The following is a 25,978-nucleotide window of genomic DNA, read 5'->3' on the forward strand; positions in this document are numbered from 1 at the left end:
TTTCACAAAAAGACTTCTTATGATGTATGGTTGGTCTATTATTAACAATTGTATGGCCAAGCTAGTGTTGTGGATTTGCAGCATTTTTAGTTTATGACCAATCCATCACTATTACCTTTTGGATATTTCTTAGTGAATAGGTGTATCTGGCCATCTTGAAATGTTGCTTACAAAATGAAGGGAAATATTGTCATTTGGTTTTAGCCAGAAGACTAGTTTGTGGTGCCATTTTGGTCAGTACTTCAGACAGCTGGTCTTATTGACATTGTGTCTCTCTTCAAAAGACTTATTATGTATAGTTGGTAATAGGTAGAAATGTTGCCAATGTGATATTGGATGTGACCACTATGGCATCCATCTTGGTATCATACCATTGCTATGACAAATAGAAAATATCAAAACGGGATTTCCACATGATCACTCTTTATGATGCCTTCTTGGTCCTAAATGAAAACTGTGCCAAGCTGACATACAGTATATCCACCACAGGAGGTAATTTGAAAATTGTGTTACCACTGAAGAATATTAAACACTCAGTATTTCAAAGGGAAGAAACTGTCTTGAATTCCAGTGACATCTAGTTTGCGCTAGAGTGGCATTCCATTTTAGGGACTTTTAACTTCCAGACTACTTGGATACGTTACGTATGTTGAGGAAGAAGCCGATTGATTTCAGGGTCAAAAACACAAATATCAAGATCACTGTCTGAACGAAATTACTCTGGTGGCCTAAGTGGTTAGAATGTCCGCCTATAATGCGGTATAAAAATGGTACAAAGACTGTCTAGCTTGGCTCTCAGCATTTAGAGGTTAGTGTTAGAACTGGTACGCCTGGCTTCAGGATAAAGATACCGGGGTAGGGACATGATGCTACATGTTTGCGACATAATCCACACACACACGCACGCACGCACGGTGACTGAAAGACTTAAAAACATGGTTTCCGTGCAAAAACAAAAGTTGAAAACGACATACCTCACCCAAACTCTGCGACTGCTTGCACAAGAGGCGAGGAAGAAGGTTGTGGAATTTTATGCCAAAGGTTGAGATCACTTGCTAAAAGAAGAAAATTGGTTTCCGCACAATAACAATAGTTGTACATAGCAACGTGGCGCAAACTTTGAGTATTACTTGCACTTCGGTTAAGGAAGAAACCAAGCGATTTTGGGGTCAAACGGACAAAGGTCAATGACAATCTGCATAAATCTTGTTACGCTTGATAAAAGAGAGGATGAAGTCCTCAAGTACGAGATAATCCCCAAGATGTGCTTATTTATAAAACAATAACCTTTTAAGGACAATTCTCGCTTTTGTGAATGTATTTTAATCTATCGTGCCTGACGAATGCTCCATGGAACAATCATTGTTACCAAGCAGATATTCAATAACCTCGATTGGAGGATAAAAGTTTTAGCAGAAATTTTAATTCCAAACCAATTATGTTTAATAGACTTTGTAAAATATTTGCAACGGTCAACAATATATTTGTTTAGTGCTTGTAGTGCACTTAGTTATTATAAACGTTTTCTTGGAAAAATAACAAATGATACTACAAAGCAGGCATGTTCGTGTAGCCTATATACACCTAGCAATGGATGTAGCTGCAATACTTGTCCATGTTTTGTAGAATAAAACTCATAGATTAATGTAGATTCTATCTCAAGTGACATCATGTATGCAATCATTAAAGTATCACTTACCTTACTAGATCTTGAAAATGCGGAAAACTATGTATGACATGCAAACCCAACACATAATGGCAAATTTGCTAGGCTCATATTTGATATCAAGCACAATATAAATGAACCGGTCCGTAACCATTTTAATGTCACAGAGTCATTTGTCAAACAAGTGATTGGTCCTTCCAAAATAATTACTAACAGAACAAGACAATCTAATAGATTTATAGGGCAATGAGATTATAAAATTAAAACCTTTAAAATCTTTGGGCTTTAATTTTCACGAATAAATGGACATCACTACATATGACACGACATTAACACAACTATTTGATTTAGAGAAAATCTATAAAAAAATTTACTGAAATTTGACCGAAAATATTCCATATAAATTAGCCAGGGCCTACTGCAAAAATAAATATTTAGGTTTCTTTTCTTATTAAAAACATTTTAAAGAACACGATTAATTATCCCTAGGTCAGTGCAAATTAAAGTTACCGTACACTTACACCTAACCGTAACTCAAAAACAAACACCAACTACAATGCGAAAAACTTGGCAAAGATTACTGAAATTTTGCACAAAGGTAATAGTATGCAAGCAGAACAAAGAATGCAAAAGTCATTAGCTGGATTGTTCTTCCTGTCTATCAGATCATATCAAATACTAATTTCTCGACATATTCAATATGATCCTCGTGTATAAGGAAAGATGTATGTATGTGAAATGTAATGAACTGTGCAACGTTTATGCTTATTCAAGGATGGTCTTGTATAATATCTAATTTATCTCTGTTGACCTCTTACACAATGCTGCAAAGCTAAAAATAATATATTAGATATATTAAATTGCTTTGATATGAAATAAAATATTATCTTAAATAAAATGTTTTTAAAAAATATTCTTCAAAATTTTAATACGTTTTGGCATTCGGAAGGTTTTCGGTATACCAGCAACGATTGCAGATTTGTGAACACTTCAAGCATGCAATAGTTTAAATTTAAAAGCCATTAGAATGGAAAAAGATTTTCCTCTATGCGGGATTATGTTAGAAAGAAAAAAAAAGTGACTAAACCGAGAGCAGCTTTCAGTTAAAATTTAGATGAAATAAGTCAATACATTAAAAGGACAACTTAACAGTTTTAGTTCGAATCACACTTAAATTTCGGTATTCATTGTGAATTATATTCATTATGAATTATAAAGCTTTGGGATGGTGTATAATTCGGTATAAATAAAGACAGTCGATGACATTGACATTGGCCGGATGTTGTGGGGAATCAGACCAGTTTTTCCGAACCCGGTATTCAAACAATGAAAACTTTGTGAAAACTATAATATTCGTCCGTACGTCATTTCCAGAGAAGCCTAACCCTCATCGCTAAACCTAACCATAAAAGACAAAAATCCATTTTTGTCCCAGACGGCTTGACAGATTCTCATGAGCGAGGTACCTGTTTGTCGGATTAGATGAGGCCAATATTGCAGAGAAAATTCTGTCAAGACTGTCATTTCGGTTCGTACGTTATCTCCAGAAAACTGTAACCCTAACCCTAACCCTAAAAGTCACCAAAATTTATTTTTCTCGCAAACCGCTAAACCGATTTGCATCATCCAGGTACCATTTTATCGGTGCTGATGATACACGTATTGCAGTAAAATCCTGTTAAATCTGGCCTGTCCGTTCATACGTTTTCTCCAGAAAAGCTTAACCCTAACCCTAATCGCTAACCCTAAAAGCCACATAAATTCACCTTTCTTCCAAACGGCTGAACCGACTTTAATTTCAAGGTATGACTGGATTCGTCTTAATAATGCACGTCTTCTGGTCTATCACGTATGATAATCAAAGGTTATGAACACAGCAACACGTACGTATACAAGTGAAATTTGAGTATAGTTTTTATTTACTTGCATTCAGTGAACAAACTGATAATGCACATTTATTGGTTTTACGGTCAATGGGTTTGTCTCAGGCTTACAGCTGTGTACTCTGGTTTACAAGCATGATAACACAAACAATAATTTTTTGTTTTAATGAATCCCAGTTTGTGCATATGCCTGCTGAATACGTTTGAAAATGATTTGCTTTGAAAACAAGAATCACTCAAATAAACAGATTATGCTGGCTAAAAAAAATTTAAAGAAATTCTAGATAAGACATTTATTCCTTTTAACTGCTAAGTGTTGAAAGTATCTGATATTCTTGAGCAATAAGATTTTCAAATTAACTGCTGTGAAAGTCATATTGATGTCAGATTGGCACCAAGAATTTTGTACTGCACTGACAGGAATCGTGCAAACATGTCAACTTGGACATGTAGGAAAAATACTATTTTAATAAAAATTTGGTTTGGTGGAGTTAAATAATGTATCAATGATGATTTAACAAAATGCTTAAAAAATAACCTGACAGTCAAGCATTTGCCCCTTTGAGGGATTTTTCCTTTTGTTAAATCAGACTATAAGGTCTGATTTAATTATGCACTTCACCAATAGGGAAGATCCTTGTGGGACAGCATATGATGATCGATAGGGAAGATCCTTGTGGGACAGCATATGATCACCGATAGGTAAGATCCTTGTGGGACAGCATATGATTACCGATAGGGAAGATCCTTGTGGGACAGCATATGATTACTGAGAGGGAAGATCCTTGTGTGACAACATATGATTACTGAGAGGGAAGATCCTTGTGGGACAGTTGTGGGACAGCATATGATTACCAAATAGGGAAGATCCCTGTGAGACAGCATATGATTACTGATAGGGAAGATCCTTGTGGGACATGATATGATTACCAATAGGGAAGATCCCTTGTGGGACAGCATATGATTACCAATAGGGAAGATCCTTGTGGGACAGCATATGATTACGGAGAGGGAAGATCCTTGTGTGATAGCATATGATTACCAATAGGGAATATCCTTGTGGGACAGCATATGATTACCAAATAGGGAAGATCCTTGTGGGACAGCATATGATTACTGATAGGGAAGATCCTTGTGGGACAGGATATGATTACCAATAGGGAAGATCCTCGTGTGACAGCATATGATTACCAATAGGGAATATCCTCGTGGGACAGTTGTGAGACAGCATATGATTACCAAATAGGGAAGATCCTTGTGGGACAGCATATGATTACTGATAGGGAAGATCCTTGTGGGACAGGATATGATTACCAATAGGGAAGATCCTTGTGGGACAGCATATGATTACCAATAGGGAATATCCTTGTGGGACAGTTGTGAGACAGCATATGATTACCAAACAGGGAAGATCCTTGTGGGACAGCATATGATTACTGATAGGGAAGATCCCTTGTGGGACAGCATATGATTACCAGTAGGGAAGATCCTTGTGGGACAGGATATGATTACCAATAGGGAAGATCCTTGTGGGACAGCATATGATTACCAATAGGGAAGATCCTTGTGTGACAGTATATGATTACCGAGAGGGAAGATCCATTGTGGGACAGCATATGATTAATTAATCCAAATCCTCATATTCATTTCATGAAGATTCTTCTGATCTGTGATGCAATTTTTTCATATAAAATTATTGTTTGCATCCTATTGCCATTAATCTTAAGACTTACCAGTACGTTATAGATATAGTATTAAATGGCAGATAATAACATGTAGCAGAAAACACTACTCACTGAAATACTTTTTATGGTCTAAGTGACATAGAAGCAATATCATTTATATTTTTTGAGTTGTTGATATAAAATGAGAAATAGTGGTCAGCTATTTGAAAATGTATAGGCAGCTCCATTGTTACCAGTCCAGCAACTGATGTACACTTATATCTCAAAGTATGCTCCAAAGTATGTTTAGGTATTGATCATGGAATCAAAATTTGGTCTATTAATGATTATCCAGCTGAGAAGAATTAAGTTGAAGAAATGTGAGGATTTCAGGAAGACGATCTGGTTGAAAGGCTTGTAAGTTAAAGCGTGTTTCTTAGCACATTACATGACATCATTAATGAAGCATAAGTAGAAATTCTTTAAAAATGGATCACATGTAGTATAGTTCTTTCATGAACAGTTTACTCTTTGAAGGTGTCAATGTGTCATAATTCATTTGGACTTAAAAGTTATGCCAGCTGAACATGTTACATGTAATTGATTGAATTTATTTTCTCCCCAACTATGCATTTACAAATTTTTTATATATGGATGTACACATTACACTAGCAATCAAAGACAAATAAAAATATTGATCCGATATTTAAAAAATTACTTCATTGTTAAAATTGTAAATGTTTTGGCTAAAACTATCATTAGTTCAATTATTATTTGCCTACTTATTTTTCTCTCATTTCTTACAAAATAGGCACACAATAACACATACCTGGCATAACTGAAGAACATTTAACCTCATGATTCAAACTATGAAGTGTTCGGGTGAACATGTAAGGCAAGGTCAAATCAGATAGTGCTAAGTTAGCCAAAACATCAAATGTTGTCACAAATGTCAGGCAACAGTCACTGTCCAGAGCTACATGGAGGACTTTGGGAATTCAGTACAGCCACATGGACTTGTAGCTTCCTAAGAGTTTCCATTTCTGGCTGCGTCTTCAGATGGTTTTGTAAATAAAACTCGTTGTGTAAGTCACATGTACGTAGATGTCTGGGGATTAAATTTTGTTCACCGCTTTCAGTGCCATAGAAGTACCCAACATTTAAAGAAATTTTAACCTCAAAATTCAATCTAGGAAGTGATTTGTTTATCTATTGAAGGTAAAGTACAGATGTAATCCGATTATTTGACCAGTAGCAGTGGTGGCACCTAGGTAGTAACGATAACTCACTACTTGCTCCCATGAAACCATCAAGATCTTTTACACATTTATAAGTGGGTCGTTGCACTTAAACCATATTTGCAGTATTTGTTGAGTGTATAATCTTTTATGACTTTTGAATGACTACATCTTTACACTCGCTTCTTTCAATCAATGAATCAATCAATATTTATAACTAAAATGTCAATGAGGTACCCATGCAGTCATGGTTACCTTCTTAATGTAAGGAAGCAGAGTACTGTTTGATATTCCTATGATCCTAACATGAACCCTGACTAGTGAGGGGCACTAAAGACACTAAAATGGTAAGATAACCCTAACATGAACCCAGACTAGTGAGCCACACTAAAATGGTAAGATAACCCTAACATGAACCCTGATTAGTGAGCGACACTAAAATGGTAGGATAACCCAACCATCAACCATGACTAGTGAGCGACACTAAAATGGTAGGATAACCCTACCAAGAACCATGACTAGTGAGCAACACTAAAATGGTAAGCCAACCCTAACATGAACCCAGACTAGATAGCATCACTAAAATGGTAGGATAACCCTACCATGAACCATGACTAGTGAACGACACTAAAATGGTAAGCCAACCCTAACATGAACCCAGACTAGATAGCGACACTAAAATGGTAGGATAACCCTACCATGAAGCCAGACTAGTGAGCAACACTAAAATGGTAGGATAACCCTAGTATGAACCTTATGACTGTTGCTCTAGTAGTCAGTGACATTTAGGTCACTAAAATTGACTGTTATTACAATAAATGGTTATAATGTTACAAGTTACTACCACAAAAAATACATTATTCTAAAACCTCTGAGAAACACTTTGGGGGAATTATGCATTGAATTAAAATTTTATATTGCTGACAAAAATATAATAAAAATCACCATGCCCTTTAATAGCAGACACTAGGAGAGAGGTAAATTCTGTGTGATTCTCACAGAAACATTTCTTTCTGAATCAGAGAAGCATACAAGCTTAACTTTAATGAATGTCTGACTTAAGGTGGAACAAAAAAATTTTAAAAAATGGTAACAGAAAGCTGGATGTTGTTCCATTACAGAATTTTTTTCTCATCTTTCAGCTAATGCACAATAACAATTAATCATGTTATTTTCAATAGTATGAGCAAGTGAGACAAAAGCACAATAGAGACTTAACTTTCTCAAAATGAAACATTTATTGAAGAATGATAGCTGATGTCTCAAAACATTTAAAATGGTGTACAATCTGCTGTAATCACGTCCAATATTATCTCATTAGAAGCTTATGAGCTTAAGCTTATAGAATCATTAAATACACAATGGGTAGTTATTACTCCAAATGATCATTTGGCTTCTATCGTCAATTATGCTGCAAATAACCAATAGAATAACCACCGATGCTCCAACGAGACTGTCATGCTGGCAACATTTAAGATGTAACAATGTGATGATGCTTTGTTTTGATCTCATTATATATTAATGCTCAAATGAATTAAATTGTAGTATTTTTTACACATGTCAATCAGCGAGGACTGCAAAGCTTATTTCAGGTGAACATCTGTATGAAATCATGTATGATGTTCTTTTCTGTCTATATTGTTCACAGTTATTTCCTTCTTGGAAACTGGTTACTGCAGCACTGTTCACTTGTCAAAGTATCTAGGATCTTCTCAAGAGAGGTTCTGCAAAAAAGTAAGAAATAATTCATGTGATAATTCTGTAATTTGTTCCATCTCATGTGGATTTTACTACAGAATAAAACAGACACACTAACAGGGAAATGTCATCAACCACTTTTATAAATGGATGACATCATTCTTACAAGCAAACTTTTATTATGCTGAAATCTATTATGGGAAGTCCCTCAAAGCTAGATATTATGCAAAGATCCCTGCCATTTTAAGTCATTTTAAAGATTATCCCTTTGAGTACTGACGGCCAAATCTGATGATTAATTAAATTCATTTGAAAAATTTATAAAGTACTTAATACACTCGTGCTTAATGTGAAATTTTTGTTGCACAGATGTTTGTGAGAGAGTTGCTTACCAATTTTTCTATGTGGAGTAAAAGTCGTGATACAAGGAGCATAATGCCTTGATACTTTCTGATAAATTTATGAAAATATATTCAGTGATTTTTTAAAAGAAGTTGTTCAAAGTTTCATATGTTGAATTTAAGTATCTATACTTTTTGACAGATTTGGTGTTATCCTTAAAAATTTTAAACTCTGTGTGGATGCAGTGCGCTATGTTTTGTTTTCATTTTTCTGGTTGTTTAGCAGATGAATGATGGACAGGTTTTTCCATTTTTACCACATAAACATAGAAATACATGATTTCCAAACTGTCATAAAAACTAAACTGAGAATAATTTTAACAAGTATAACATTTTAGAGAATTTTGTGAGGGAAAATAAAATGAGGAAAATATTACATGCTAGAAATGCACATACATGATATCAATTATTCACTTACTTTTTCTTGAAAATTAAGTTGATTTTAAAGCAACTGAAAAATTGTGATGATTTTACAATATTATGATTTAGCATAGAATTTCACATAATATCTAGGTATAAAATATGCTGCTAATCATATATGCAAATGTCAGTGTTTGCAAGTTAAAAGTGGTAATTTCGATCTCTTCTCTTCCATCTTTCTTATGTTTCAAAACTTTATAAAGCACAATCAAATCTGGAGACCCATATGAGAAATACCTACACAATTTGGGTGACTTTAGCAAATTCACATGCTTTCACTGGTCAGAGCACAGATCACAAGATCCGCTGGGCAATGGACCTAAAATTGACAAAGGAAACATACTAAATTAGATAGTATACCACTTTAACTGTCAAGTGGCCATCCATTTAATACATACACAAAAATATGGCAAAGCTTGACCCCCCCACACATGCTTTTTTACATCTCACCCCTGTGTACGTATGCTTGATGCACACACACCCAGAATTCTAAAGAATGGCCCATATTTAATACTCAGAAATGATCAAGGATTAATAATATTAATGTGTTTAATAACACAGATATATCACCGCCGTAGAATGTCTTGCTGCACCAAAGAAATAAGCTGCGTAACTTTAAAAAGTTGATCTAGTGTCCAATAAAATTCAAATGCCGACTGAACCCAGACAAACAGGTTACGTATTAGACAAATTATTATTGAGGTTTCACCCCCACCACCCCCTTTCATATGTGTACATACATCATCAGTAGACACATCCACATCCACCCTCCATGCGCATGTACTAAATGGACAGCCCGCAATAATACATTCTTTACTCACTCAGGCTGCAAAGATAAAACAAGAAGATTGTTTCTTGCATACAGTGAAATACAATCAACACATCTGAAGGATAAAATAAGCGCAACAAAATTGGGACAGCATGTATTTGTTATGTTATAAAGAAGCCTATAAAAGGTAAAAATTGCATATTTGCAATCTACTATTGCATACATTATACGAAAAAATATAATGCAAAAGAAAAGCTTAACTACAAAACTTTTAGATATATAATTTTTTTAAAAATATTATATTGTTCATATTAAAGTCTTAGCTAGACAAAGTTTACATTTACTTATATTTAAATAATCATAAGATGGAATAGAAATAACAAGAACAAAGAGATGTGTTTATAAAACACGATAGCCCCATTGAAAAACAGATACAATGTAATATTTGATGAACATTTTAAACATTTAAAACACTGCGATACTGGCAGGACAATCCAAAAATGTCATCTATGTATGCAAATCCAATTGTTAACCTTATTTTTACCTGTGGGGGTGGGGTGATTGTGCTAACAGGAATTATGTAACAAGCTGAGTGTAAAAATTGTATAAAACATTTATGAAACTGAAAAATTGCTGTAAGGAAGAAAAGACAAGTAATAAATTACTTTACAAACTGAAATAGAATTACTTTCATCGCTTGCCATATAAAACTCAGTATATTTTTATATACAGTTTGGTCAAGAATCGCTATATTGTATATCATTTTCATACAGTTTCAATTTCTACACAGTGGATTAAGATGAAATGTAGTTGCAGATGAACAGATGGATGGCCAGACAAACTGATCAAATACTTGAAGATTATAATCAGACCAGCTGATTAAAAAATTAACATAAATACCAAATATTTTGTTAATGTTTACAGCATCTGCCATATTCAGATCACTGTTCCTTGCTGACTGCTCTTTGTATCTTTGAGTAGGTACAGTATATCAACCAGATTCTATTGGCATTTTATTCAGTCTTACATTTATTATCATGCCTATTTTAGTAACATAATTAGATCTATTTGCATTTACCATAATTGGTTAGTTATCTGCATCACTTTATTGACTTCATCTTTTCATTATCATGGGAAGTTTCCAGTTTATTCAGTACAACAATCTGTAATAAGAAAGACAAAACATGATCTTTTGAAACAAGCTTATAGCTTTTATTAGCAGTGAAACCTATAATGAGATTATAATCAGTAAAATGAAATCAAAGCCAATAAAGATAAAAAAAAAAAAGATTTCATACACTACCCTAAGACTTTTGTCAAGCTAAAATTGGAATAATCAAACTATTTTGGTATGAAAAACTTCAACAATATTTATGGATATAAGACACTAGAACATTAAGGCTAATTTAACTGTCATGATTTCACTAAATTACTGTAAATAACAAATAATGCAAATAGGAAGATTTGTTTATAAACTATTCAGTTATAAGTAAAACACTGCAAGACAAATTAATAGGTATTGATGCAAATACATGACATGTCTTGAAGACAGCAAGTTAGTTTTCCATAGAGAATGTTAGCAAACTTGTTTCACTACTCAATAATGGAACCCATATCACTTGCATGTGAACAACTGTACTTTGTCCAATATGTTTTTGCAGAGTTTTGCATTATAAACACTTTGCATCATCATAGCCAGAAGGGTGTGTGTCTGGCATGCACCCACTCCTGCTTAAAAAGAAACATACACACACAAATGTACAGTCACTTGTCACTTTAAATTTGACCATCATTTTATTCTTGCACATGTTTATTAGGTAGTATGCACACTTAGCGTGAATAGACACACACAGTTTAGCTTTGGTGCCCTTGCAAAGAAGTCAGGGCCTGAAGGAAATTTTGGAACAACCCCATTCCTCCAACAATGGACCTGATCCAGCCTGGCATAATCATATTGTTTACTGCAATGGGAGATATTTTAGACTGACATTGTTCAGATGAATTTCTTAATAATCTGTTTGGCAAAGTTATCTCCTATTCATTTTGAGAATTGCATTATTGTACAGGTTTAAAAATCAACAAGCTTGCAATAATGTCATGATGAATGCCATCACTGTAGTATCAGATGAATCAATGTCATTGTTGTTGCTGTTGTGGGGTTTAATGTCATTTTTCAGCACACAATAGGTATTACATAGCATCCAGTATAACTGCTGAGGAAGAACCTGACAAGAACCACTGATCCATGGGAAGCTACTGGCAAGTTTTTTGGTCTTTACCTTTTTGGGGCTTAAAATTAAACAATCCAACTTTTTATAAATGGGAGTTAAAAATATCTGGTGTCGAGATTGTCAAACCACTCTATGACAAAATCAATTTAGAGTCAGTGCTGACCAAGTGTCGCATACTGGTTGGGCTTTCGGTGGTGGTGGGGGGTATTTTATGTATCTCTGGCCCCTATAATTATCAATGTATGGGGAACATTGGCTGTTTGAGATGGGAGGGTGTCACAGGCCTCCCTCAAAGTGCAACACTGCTGATAATTGTTTCTAATGTCAAGAACATTGCCCACTTTATTCATTAAAAGTTCATACATTCTACACTAAGTTTGTTTTCCATTTGTTTTTATCAAACTCGTACAAGTTTTCACTCTTCGGTACTAATAAATGTTTACAAGACGGTGAGCAGACTGGTCTAAATTTAATTACATGTAACTGTTGTCAGAAGGGTAATAGAATATATTCCATTAACAATCCTTCATATGACTGATTTCAGGTCATTAATGTTAATTTTTATATTCGTATCATAACTGGTAGAGTAAAACTTTATTCTAGTCAAATAAAAAATTTAGTATTTGCCTCACTGGGTGAATGTTGTATTTCGTTATTAATTGGAGATTTGTCAAACCAAGCTTTAAGTTCACCAATAAAATTATAAATTTCACACTACTACAAGTTAACAAAACATAATGTGTAGGATATTACTGGCAAACAATAACTCTCCCTACAATGAAATGAAAATTTATGCATCAAGCCGAAAGGGCTTGAAATGATGTCTTTGATTATCCTACATAAAAATAAGTGAACCATATTTTGTTGTTGTCAAGTTGATGTGCTTAATGGATGAAAATGGCTTTTAAATATTTGAATTTATGCAAGATATGATTGTTTCAAGCCTAGTTTAAGTCACAACGAAGATGAATAATGGTCAGGTTAGTCAAAATATAGTTACATATTCTGGCATTTTTTTTGTTTCTTCAGAAATACAAAGATTCCCTAGTAGCTAGGGAAATAAGTTCAAGTGATTGTAGCAAGTTATCATTTCAATAGGTGGAAACACAGAAATAGTAAGTCCCAATTTTTGTTCCTTCTGCAGGTATTATGGTTTGCCAGAACAAATATTACATCTTGTATTAGCCCACAGCATGAATGATTCATAACACAAATATCAATGAAAACAAGTAATGTCTGATATTAACTTGAGATGAAGCAAAAGATTCATTTTTCAAAACTGCCATTGTAAAGCCTCTGCTGAAGAAACCAACACTAGACCATAACGATTTAAAGTACTACCGCCAGTTTGTAATCTCAAATTCATATAAAAAATCTTAGAAGAGGTTGTTCTACCCCAGCTTGTATCTCATCTGAATTCAAATAGTCTTTTCAGTAATGTACAATCTGCTTATTGCCCTTGCCACAGAACTGAAATTACTCTTCTAAAAGTAGTTAATGACATTCTATCTGCTTGGGATAGTGGAAAGATTACAGTCCTCACCCTCCTTGATTTGTCTGCCGCAATTGACATAATAGACCATGATATATTACTTCACCGTCTCCAGTATGTATTTGGCATTCATGATACAGCCTTACTGTGGCTCAAGTCCTATTTGGTCAACAGGACATATATTGTGTCTACAAATTGAATATACTCTAGCCCAGTTGATCTATATTGTGTTCCACAGGGGTCTGTTCTTGGACCTGTTCTCTTCATTCTATACACTCAGCCGCTCTCAAGTGTCATAGATCATCATCCAGTGTCTCACCAATTGTTTTTGCCGAGTGGTCTAAAGCGCTCTTCGTTACGGATCACTGCCATCTCACCTCTGTCTGTGGCGGTTCGAGTCTAGGATTCAGCCAATGTGGGTATGTGAGAAAGCTTGCCAGTAGCTTCTCGTGGGTCGGTGGTTCTTTCCGGCGTTTTCCCGGGTTCTTCCTCCACCATTAATACTGGCCGCCATGCATAGCCTATCGCGTGCTGAAAATGGTGTTAAACCCCACAACAACAACAACAACAACCAATTGTTTTTTGATGACACCCAAATATACAAATCTAGCCACCCAACTGAAGTTGATGCTATCATCCAAGGTGTAGAGAGGTGCATTTAAGTTGTGAAATCATGGATGACATGTAACAAGCTGCAGATGAATGATGATAAAACTGAGGCCATTCTAATCACAACAAAAAGACTTTCTCATTCACATCCTTTACCTCAAACAAGTATCAGCAACACCAAAATTAAATTCATACAATCAGTACGAAACCTAGGTGTTACTCTGGACAGTACTCTCACGTTGCACCAACATGTCATGAACATATGCAAGGCTGCATATCTTGAGCTGAGACGCATCAGCTCCATTCTCAAATATCTTTCAGTTGATGCCACTAAAACACTTGTGTGTTCATTAGTACTTTCAAGACTGGACTATTGCAAATCAATTCTGTCTGGTTCATCTCAGTATCTACTCCAGAAACTTCAAAACACAGCTGCTTGGATCATACTTACAGTACCACGATCAGAGCACACCTCCCCACTGCTCTGTACCCTACACTGGCTATCCATTCCATCCAGAATCAAACACAAAATTTGTTCTCTGTGCAATGTTTCACTGTCGGACTATAGTCCAACATACCTATCCGACCTCACCCATATGTGCACACCAGCAAGATACTTACGCTCCTCTTCTGACAATCATATACTCATTATTGCCACTATGAAAACAAAGTCATATGGACATTGTTCTTTTGCATACCAGGACCCAGCACTGTGTTATGAATTGCCCATTGAACTCAGACACAAAGACACAGTGATCCCATTGAAGAGTGCTCTAAAAACTCACTTATTTCGACTGCAAGAACAAACTTAAAGACCTAATGTTTCCTACCTTAAATATTCTCAGCATGTTTGTTATGTTTTCTAATTTCGTAGCGTTTGTTTTGTAATTATATCATTATATATGTTTTTTTATCTTATAGGTGTTGTCTAATGTTGTAAAGCGCTTACAGCTTCTAAAGATTAGGCGCTATACAAAGTCCTCATTATTTCATTATTATTATTATATTTGCTACATGAGACTATAAGGCATTAAAATTTGGTTCTTCTTTGAAGTTAATAAAAACAGTATATCTTAATATACCTTCTTAATTCCAACCTAGTATATGACAAATTTACTGTTATTAACTTCATTTTAATATAGAAAATGTTTATTAAAAATAAGGAAGTCCCAGATTCCTCCTTATCCTCTCTTGCAAAATGGTCCATATAATATGGAATGTGTTAAATGGCTGTTAAAACGCAATCAAAATACAATTCAGTCAAAGCATACGAGTATGGACTTGAAATCAAAATCATAAACCCATTATGAAGAAAAAGAGTCTTAACAATAAAGATAATAATGCTCTGATATTCTTAACCCAAAATTATTTTTAAAATCTCATTAAAGGTCATGCCTCCTGTAACAATATAAAATTCCATAATCAATAAGTAAAAAAACCTCACGCAATGTTGACAGCTTTTTTAAAATTTAAAGTCACGATGAAATCGCATATTCTTAATTCAAATTTGGGAAAATATTGTTTACTTCATCATAATGTAACTTCTATCTGAACAGGCAGCACAACAAGTTGGTGGGATCTCAAATAAAAATTAAAAGTCCTCATATCAAATCTGATAATGCACAAAAAAATAAAATTATATTCTATAGTCTCTACAATAAAACTAATCATTCATTATAGTCTATAGGTAAAAAAAAAATTGAGAATGCCAGTCTTTATACATAACATATATTCAAGCAATGATGACATCTGCATCTGAAAATGTAGTAAAAAAGAAACCTTCACTATATCAATTTTATCACTGTTTGAAACAAAGTAACTGAAAAATGAAAAAGAAATAAGCTGTTTAACTGAAAATGACATGTTGCATACAAACTGTGGCATGTTTAAAGACTAAGGTACTCCACGTATCAAATATCTAATTATTCACAACAAATTTTTTAATGGTACATTGATTATATAATTTTAGGGAACTTCATCTTTTAAAATTATAAATATTTAAAGGAACAAAGATAATTTTTCAAAATAACACATATTCCATTTTTTATGTAGCTCTCAGAATATGTGATTTTCCATTTCTGACAATGATTATGCTTAATATTTAATTACCAATTGATTAACTCCTTATTTTGGCCAGATAACTTGTGTTTTGAAACTCCTCTCTGTGAACCTTCCTTTCATAGTATGATGTCTAAAGAAGCGTACAGTCAGACAATGGTTCTTTATGGTAGTTAAGTACAATTTCCTAGTGCTCAAAGGTATTATCTTTTATCTTTTTGATACTTCTGCTCCAAAACTGAATTTTTAACAAACTTAAGCTGTGCCAAAGTTTCACTTTCTCAAATTAGTGCTTTACTGAATACTATGATTAGACTGCTCTGGTTGGCCTAAGTGGTTATAGCATCACCATGGATGTGGGAGGTCGCAGGTTAAAACTTCGGCTGAGTCATACCAAATTCTTTCAAAAATGGTACTAACAGCTGCCTCACTTGGCGCTCAACATTAAGATGTTATTTTTAGGACTGGCTGGCCTGGTGTCAGGTTAATGTGACTGGCTAGGACATTATGTTACATGTCTGCAGCATGATGCCCAATTGCAGGCCATCACTATAAACAGCCACACTGCAGGCATCATAGCAATATGACTCAATTTTTTTTAAAGCTACATTAAAAATCCAAATCACACACACACACTACTGACAGATTTCTTATCTGTTCTTTAATGCTGTATTAGGGTTTAAGGTCCATAAATGCCATAGCTTGCTTGCTCCGACAGAGGTGTTTTGACCAAATAAATAACTGTACTTCTTATTATCATTTGTTAGTTTTATTTATTCAACAGATCTTAACCCTTAAAGGCTGTATAGTTTTGAAGCACATGATCCAGCAGGGCTAAATTGTTTGAGAAAAGAAATGAAAAGTGCACTCTAATTTTAAATTGTATGAAATTTAATTAGGTTTTGTATCATGTCTGCTTTACATTAAATTTTGATTTACTGCTCAAGGGGGGGGGGGACTGGAAAAACTATTTTGTCCATTCAGAGTGTACATCAGACGCGTATTTAACACCAATCAGTCACTAGTATCTCCATTAAAATTTTCCCAGCTCCAGTAATCAGATATATTTCATAATAACAGAAATCATTGTCTTCATCAGTGTCAGCGGCCAGTATTTGCGGAACAAAAGAAGATGAACCAAGCAGGGAATTAGCCTTTTTGTTTTTTCTGGGTAGGCTGTATTTTTAACATGCACTTGTAAAACTTCCTTTTTACATGGCTTATACTATGACATAATGCTTGCTACAGGGCACAATGTGCCAATAAAATCTAGTTTAAGAACCATTGATGTCAAGTTGAAGAATCCAGATGTAAACAGTTGTCTACCTGAAAAAAGACTTATGTTGCAAAAAACATGATGATACCTCTACTGGTGTGACTTACCCGAAGTACTTTAAATAAAAACTGTTTACAGTGCAGAGTACATTTTCCTATGTGTGACTTTAAATTGTTGGAGTTCCTGTGCATCAATATTTGGGAAATTCATACAAATTTTGCATGATTGATGCCCTGGAAGTATCTCTGTATCTGATTTGTAATGAATCTAAAGATAAAAAAACAACTAATGGATAATAAATTGTTTCCAAACTTAACAATTATCAATGGATGGGTAATGTGGGCTTTAAAAGATCTTAAAATAACTTTTATGTTCTCAGAAATTTTCAAACATATTTTCAAATAATGAAAACAAAACATTGGTGGCTAAGCTAACAAAACCCTAAATCACAAAATCTCTATCATCACATCGGTTAAAAGTAGCATTGTGAATAATTGTAACCAAAATTAAAAAGAAATAATGGCCAAAATTAATAGGTTGGAAACAACTGGGTGTTCAGTTTACTACTAGGTCAATGATTATGCAATCAACTTTTTACCCATGGTAGCAACTAACTGATACATGTAAAATAAAATTCTAATGCGTCATTATGCATACAATAAAAAGAGTGGTCACGCTATACCTCCTACTATGGTTTGTGGTCATTGTTGTTTCAGCTCTGTATTCCTGTCTGGGTGTGGTACTTACCTATCTGCTGTGACACCAGGTGGTTTCTCTGACAGGTCGTCTCAAGCAAAATTGAGGTATACAGTGCTGAAAATACAAAAATAATTTAATTTTGCCACCAGAACAACTTCATACAAATTTTAAGTCATACACTCTACTCTTACAGCATGGCTGGTTAATCTAAAGAGTACAACTTGTATCAATTTATTCCATGCTACTGCAGATTTATAGATAAGCAGTGAATCTGTATATTTTACACAATCAAACTGACTAATGTTTTGGAGACAAATTGTTCAATGTGTTGAGAACACAGTATTTAGACATATACTACTCTTGCTGTACGTACAGTATGTACTTCATTTTGGGAATGCTGAAATCAGATAAAGTTGAAGTATACTTAGCTAATGAAAAGAATAAAAAATATATTAATACTTAAGAAAGTGCTTAGATAGCTTCATTTCATTCAAGATACTTCTCATCCTTTTAACCAATTTTGGCATTTCTGACTTCCGTTGCATTACTGCCAACTGAAATGTAGGCCAACGAACTTGAAATCATGTCTTATGTGAGAATTTGAATTAGAAAAAAGACATCAGAGTTAGTAAAGTCTGATAAACTTTATTACTTTAATTTGTAGAAAAATGTGGGGACAGGCTGCCAAGAGTGTGAGATATTCCTGACAATTTGACTTCTTGTTCTGATGTTAGTCAACATTGGAACTCACTACACATACCGTTATTTACTCAGTAAAACCTAAATCCCCAAAACATAAATATCAGGGTTGATGTCTTACACTGTTATGATTAGCTTAAGGCCATTTTTCATGCTACACAACAGTAAATATATCTGGTGGAGGAAGAACCTGGAAAACCACTGGGAAAAACCACGGACGGATGGGAAGCTAGTGGCATGCTCTCTCAAAACGGAGCAGAGCCCGAGACTAAATTTTCCTGTAAATATTAAATGTACTATATAATAATAAATAAATAATTTGAAGAGTAAATTGTAAGCAACAATAACCCTGACCTGCACATTACATTATACAAATGACTGCCTGTTATGCTGCTGATTGGTTATGAACTACTAAAGTATTCTCACACCATACCCTTTGATTGTACCACCGTACTGATTTGAAAAACAGAAAGAATAAAAGATATCAAAAATGCACAAAACTTAGCCATTGCATTCACTGATTTATGAGTTCTAAACTGATTGCCTCCAGGTGGGTCTCCAACACTGCTGACTTTTTTAATCAAAAGGGAGCTTCTTTAGCAACATGGTCGCCATTTTTGCTTGGGCCAGCTTGTTTTCAAACACAGTTATGATTGAAATTACTGTCTTTCAAACTCTCAGTAATTCCATAAATTTGGGATTTACATCTCTTTGAACACGTGTATACAAGAATTCCTTCTATTTATTTGTTCAAATTGTTCTTGAAATATTAGAAAAAAACACTGCACATATTGGATGCAGATGGCACTGCTTCTACTTAGTCCTACAATGTAAGACATAGCACATATTATTTTTGTTTTAGTGACATGGTGCCCACAACATAAATATCAGTGTCGAGGTCTTACATGTAGGACGAGGCTACTATATCAGCGTCGGGTCTTACAGGTAGAACTAAGGCTACTACTGAAATAGACTATTCTAAAAATCAGAAATAGACAGAGGGCTTACAAACAAACGGGAGGATATGCGAATACTATAAATATAATATAAATCTACCTACCTCGATGCATTTAAAGTCTCTTGTATAACAATTTCGGCTATAAAACAACGCAGTCTAGGTGAATTACTAGGTCTACGAAAAATACTAAACATCTTGCCCGCCATGACTTTTATACATTTTTGTACTCTTCAGTACTAAAGATTCAGCATCCTGCAGCATTTCGAGAAACAACCAATGAGAGTGAATCTTACAAATATTTTACTGAATACTAGTATACTATTGGTTCCAACGATTTCGCATGTGAGCGATCTCGATACCACAAGAACGATTGATTTTATATATAAAAATGGACAGTGAGGAAATTACAGACATATGCTAGCATGACTGAAATTGGGATAAAAATACAAGTAATTATTACCTAAACTCAAAAACCTCATACTCGCTATGCTAGGCGCTACAGAATGCAATGCAAATCAAAACAAACTGAAATGATTATAGCATTATGAAAAATACAATATCTAGTTTGTTTAATTATGAGAAGATACATTAAATATTATTAAAGGATTAACATGAATTAATAACATAGCGAAAAACAAGGAAGGAATGGACACAATTCCTACTTTACTGAGTCTTAAACATAACGACTTAGTCGAACCTAAATATGTGTTCATCGTAGTTATAAGTCACTGACAGCAGGAAAGTACACCTATTCCTGTCTTTTGCTGAGCTCTCTATCAAGTTATTTCATACACTTATATTAGCAATTGATATAATTGTCGGTAGCCCACTCGATTTAACTCCGAACAACTTTTTATTTGCTCAGATCTAATAGAACAATTTAGGAGTGCGTAACGTATTCTGCTGGTCCTAAACACACAACCACCCCAAATTAAAACACCCTCCCCCCAAAAAAAATCCAAACAAATTCCAAATAAAAAACAATTATTTATCTGCTAATAAAAGGTTCTTCCTTACTTGCGTATTTATCATTTATATACAAATCCATTTATTCAGCAAATATTGTAAACGATGGCGATTTGCAATAAAAACGCACAAATAAACGTATTATGTCTACCGCCATATAGAAAGCGATTCGCGAGTTATTGCTGCAAATGATGTATTTGCCTGTACGGGGGCCCAAACAAGTTATGAAATGAAAACAATATCAAAAGTAACTCTCAGAAGTGTCGCCGTAGCAAAAAACCTAAAAATATAAATTTTAAAAATATGATAGATAGATAGATAGATAGACAGACATGCTCAGTAATATTCTTGGACTTAAACATTAATTAGGAAATATAGTGAATGAAGTCAATGACATTTTTGATTATATTTTTAATTTAGGTGGACTTATTTATTCAAGTTAATACTCACTGGAATTACAAAGGGCTCGATAATATTCTTGGACTAAAACATTAATTAGGAAGTATTGTGAATTCAGTCAATGGCATTTTTGATTATATTATTGTAATACATCAAAAGTCCGTTAGCAAATCACCACATTTCATGTCATTGGCGCTTTGGCACAAATGACACTATAGGCACATAAACACATTCAATATTGAAATTTCTTTGTAACACCACCGGAATTCAGTTGGAACTTTATACACTTGGATTTGTGATAGAACTTTGAGGACTATCTGGGATTTAATTCCCAATACTGTAAGTTCTTTTTAAATTTTCACTTCTTATTCTAGGGAAGTAAATTATTTGTTGAATTGGTACGGCTCCGGTGGCCAAAGTGGTTGAGCGTCCGCCACAGATGCAGAAGGTAGAGGGATCGAACCCGAATGAGTCATACTAAATACATATATAAACGGTACTAGCATCTTCCTTGCTTGGATCACAGTATAAAGAGTTAGTTTCAGGACTGGTCGATCTGGTGTCAGAATAATGTGAATGGGTGTGACATCATGCTACATATCTGCGGCATGATGCCCCAGTGCTAGACATCACTATATACTGCCACACTGAAGACATCGTAGCAATATGACTGAAAAATTGCTAAAAGCTACGTTAAAACTCCAAATCTGTCTGTCTGTCTGTTTGTCTGTCTGTCTGTTTCTCTCTCTCTCTCTCTCTCTCTCTCTCTCTCTCTCTCTCTCTCTCTCACACATTTGTTTTGATGAATTGAACAAAACGTTTTGGTTTTCACTCTTTAAGACCTTTGTGTAGTCACAAAATATTGGCGCCACTCGCCTGGGATACGAATTTCTCTAAAATCCTTCAGAAAACTTTATTTTTGAAATTTAAATACACTTTGTTTGGAACATTTTTTAGTCCAAGGTATTTTAATTGCACATAGTTTAGCAGTCTTCAGTGTAACCAACATGTGTTTACAATATCATCTACAGTGGAAAATTATATTTTAAATCCTACCCTCGAAGGGTTAGATTCATTAAAAAAGTAGTTGCTTGAGCTTGCAAAACATTATCATCTTCTTGAAGCGAAGGCTACTTTTAGAGCATACGTTTTCACTTTTCACTTTAAACACAAATTAAGTTTTTGATGTTGCCAGAAATATTAGGTTAATACCCCCTGTTAAAGAAGAAGAAGTAGATCAATATTTTCCTATATTTGAAACAATTGCTGAAAATCTGAAATCGCCAATAGGGCATTGTACTCTATTATTAAAAGTGTACTAAATTAGACTTAAAGTCTACTCTCCACTGACAGCACAACAACGTGCTGACCCAGATGTGGTTAAGGAATGTATCTTGAAGGGTTATGAGTTGGTACCTAAGCCATTAAGACAAAGTATTAGAACTGTGAAAAAAAAAAAAACTGGATCGCCCTATGTCGAATTTGCCAGAGAAACAGAACAATTATTTGATAGGTGGCACGCAGCCAGGAAGATTGGTCAAGTCAAAGATAATCTCAGACAATTCATAATATAGAGGATGTTTATGCATCCATTGATTTGTTTTAAAAAGAAAACTGAGGAGTAAACTATGAATATGTAGGCAATCATAGGCAAGACTTAGTGACGCAAATCCATCAAGGCGGATTTTTTGTCTCTGTTCTGCTCAAAAAGAAAATAAATTTATAAAGTGATTGTTCTGGACTTATTTCTGAATTTTTCAGAGTGATGATCTAGCATGTTTTTTCGTTTGATACATTGTATATAACTAGTGGCTATTCTCGTAACATAAACTAATATCTAGCTATCATGTTTATTGTCTAGACGGACGTCTGGTTTTTTAAACTAAATGACCTTGAACACAACCAGTCCTTCAAACTAGAACAACGTCTAGACAGCGTTCACGTGACTAGATGGTCGTCTGCGTTGTCAATAGAAATTTCACTATAAAGAAAGAAAAAAAAGAAGAAAAAAAAAAACAAACAAACAACAACAAGAAATTTTAGGCATCTGTAGTCGTATCTTTCACCACACAGAACAAGAATGTTTCCTTTGCAGACCTTGGCAAATGTATTATACCTTGACGGACTTTTTCGGCATCCTCTCTTCACAAATATAACTTATTTTCATTTATGAACAAATATATTTCTTAAGCCTTAGATGTCAATAATATTTTCGCACGATTAATATCTTATTCCTTAAGATATTTCGATGCCCTCTCAGAAGTCGACAACGAGCGGGAATAGTGCTAAAACCCTCTCCATTCTATTGACTGAAGCACTTTACTGACCACTCAGTATAGTCATTATTACAGCTACTACCACTCTGAAGAAACTAGTGACAACTACTTCCTGGAATGTAGGCTATGACATTTACATTATTACCACGATTTCGACCATTTTTATTAAGCTTTGTCTGCAATCTCGTAAAGCGATAAGTATATATTTTCTAGCTATGTGTTAAGCATTGTCAAGTAACTTCACTTTATTAAGTGAATAGAAACAACAATACAATAAAAACAATTTGTAGCCTGTATTCAAGAGTTTCTTATTTTCTCTCAACTACAGTATAAAGATTCCCACCCACTTAATCGGGGTTAGAGCTTCAGGAAATAAGTCCAATAATTCCGTCATAAGGTATAAAAATTATTACTTTCCTTGACACAAAAAATTAAAATCATTATTTGCAATTCTGTAAACTTCTGTTTTCGTGAAATTCGTGGATATTTACAATCGTCAGCAAGTATGTTCATTACCATATCAACAAAGTATTAAAGAAAGCGCTGCATTCGAACATCCTCGTCTCATTACGACGCAACTCGATTAAGTTTGACGACTTTAAAATGAGTCGGAGGTAATCGTAGCGATACTTCCCTAATTGGTATGTTTTTGGCTTGATGTACATCTTGTTACATTTGCGAAGGACAGATTCTTACAAAATGATAGATTTTGAAAATAACATTATTATACGCTTCAAAATTTAATGAAATACCCGCACTTTTAGTTTGATTGGGTTTCAATAACATGGACTATTACTTAAGTTACTTTTATGGTTAAGTGCTTGTTTATAGCACGAGGGACAGCAAGACCAAGGAGACAGGTAATTGAATCAAGTATGACACTGCGAGGTGAGCGTGAATAGAGTTTGGAATTAGGGAAGAAAAAGTAACATACTCCATGACTGTTGTTGCCTCCATGATTGTGTTGCCTCCATGACTGTTGTTGCTGCAGGCCACTTTTAGTGACTTAAGTATAGATTATATATAGAAATAAAACATAATTCAAGTCAAAAGATATACAAATATATATCTAAGTTACTGCTATGATGGCATAGCTTCTCTATGCACACTTCATACATTCTCTAGCCTTACTTTACATACTTAATGAAGCTAAAGTGCTTGAAATTTTGGACTCCAACCGCCACCACACATAGAGGGCCAGACACATCCAGCGCCCTCTGTATAGTTTTTAGTGATGATATATCATCTAGTAATTGTAACGTCATATATTTATTATTACGCATTATTTTATATTAGGCAATGAACTTGTTGTTGTTGCTATTGTAGGGTTAAACGTCATTTTTCAGCACAAGATAGGCTGTACATGGCGTCCAGTATTAATGATGGAGGAAGAAACCAGGGTAAATCCCGGAAAGAACCACCGACCCACGAGGCAAGCTTTCTAACGTAATCACACTGGCCGAGCCCGAGACTCGAACCCACGCAGACCTAGGTGAGATGGCAATGATCCGTAACGGTGAGCGCTTTAGACCACTCAGCCACTCGGGGCCCCAGGCAATGAACTACTCAGTTTTCTAATATTTTTGGGATAATTCAATGGAATGAAGAATCATTTATATTTGTCACGTATGGAACTACTTTTTGGTCAGAACATATATCGCCATTCATTTTCTACCACTTTTTCCTGATTTATGTGTCCTGCCCTGTCCTGTCTATTGCGTCTGCAACCAAAACTAAAATGGAAAAACAGTGAAGAAATTAACGTATAACTATTACTGCAGATGTAACAAGAGTTGATTAAAAACATTCTGAAATTGATTTTCAAAGTTTCCAGCGAGAACATTTCGTCCAATGTGACAGATTTAAGAAAGTGAATTCTGCTGGTGTAAATGACTTCCTGTAACAACAGGCAAATATCAACACGATGAAAAAATTGCACGCAACTTGAAATTGTTCATGGCTTTTCTTTAGAGGGAAAGGGAACACATATTCCGAGAGTTTATTCGTCCATAAGAGCCAGTCTAATGCATTGCACATTTAGAGGTGATGAATTTGAACCATCATCACTAAGACATCTCATCGCTGTCTACGCACAAAGTCATATGGTGTTTCAATAATAAATGACATTCAATTTGACAAATGTAGATCTGTTCTAAACAAGAAGCTGAAGGATCTGAAACATTGGAGAAAAGGCAACAAACCGAGGACATCAGACCGAGGGCAACAAACCAAGGACATCAGACCGAGGGCAACAAACCGATGACATCAGACCGAGGGCAACAAACCGAGGACATCAGACCGAGGGCAACAAACCGAGGACATCAGACCCGATTTTTGACGAGACAGTCCAGCTGCTCATTTACATTCAATGTGGCCCATCTGTTCTTTGCACTTTGGAATGCAGCCATGACACACAAACTGATATGGGTTCATCTCCTGCAAGTGGAATAAAGTAACCAGGAATATCTTATTTAAAATAGTGTCAGACAGACAAAGAAGAACCGGGATTTAATGGAAGAAATATCAGGTAATGAATGTGTTGGATCGCTGCAAATACTTTGAATAATGTTGAAATA

General features: G+C 34.7%; 1 long non-coding RNA gene across 1 annotated transcript; it reads right to left on the reverse strand.

Moving 5' to 3' along the window:
* Window positions 1–7,670: 7,670 nt before the first annotated feature.
* On the reverse strand, window positions 7,671–20,023 carry LOC149805665 (uncharacterized). The gene is made up of 5 exons (XR_016419733.1): window positions 19,864–20,023; window positions 18,153–18,218; window positions 10,818–10,902; window positions 9,212–9,289; window positions 7,671–8,175 (listed from the first exon to the last, which is right to left on the reverse strand). It is a non-coding gene; the product is annotated as an uncharacterized LOC149805665 (long non-coding RNA).
* Between the last annotated feature and the right edge of the window lie 5,955 nt (window positions 20,024–25,978).

This window comes from Sinohyriopsis cumingii, chromosome 2 (assembly GCF_028554795.1).
Source record: "Sinohyriopsis cumingii isolate HCF-2022 chromosome 2, ASM2855479v2, whole genome shotgun sequence".
Lineage (NCBI taxonomy): Eukaryota > Metazoa > Mollusca > Bivalvia > Unionida > Unionidae > Sinohyriopsis > Sinohyriopsis cumingii.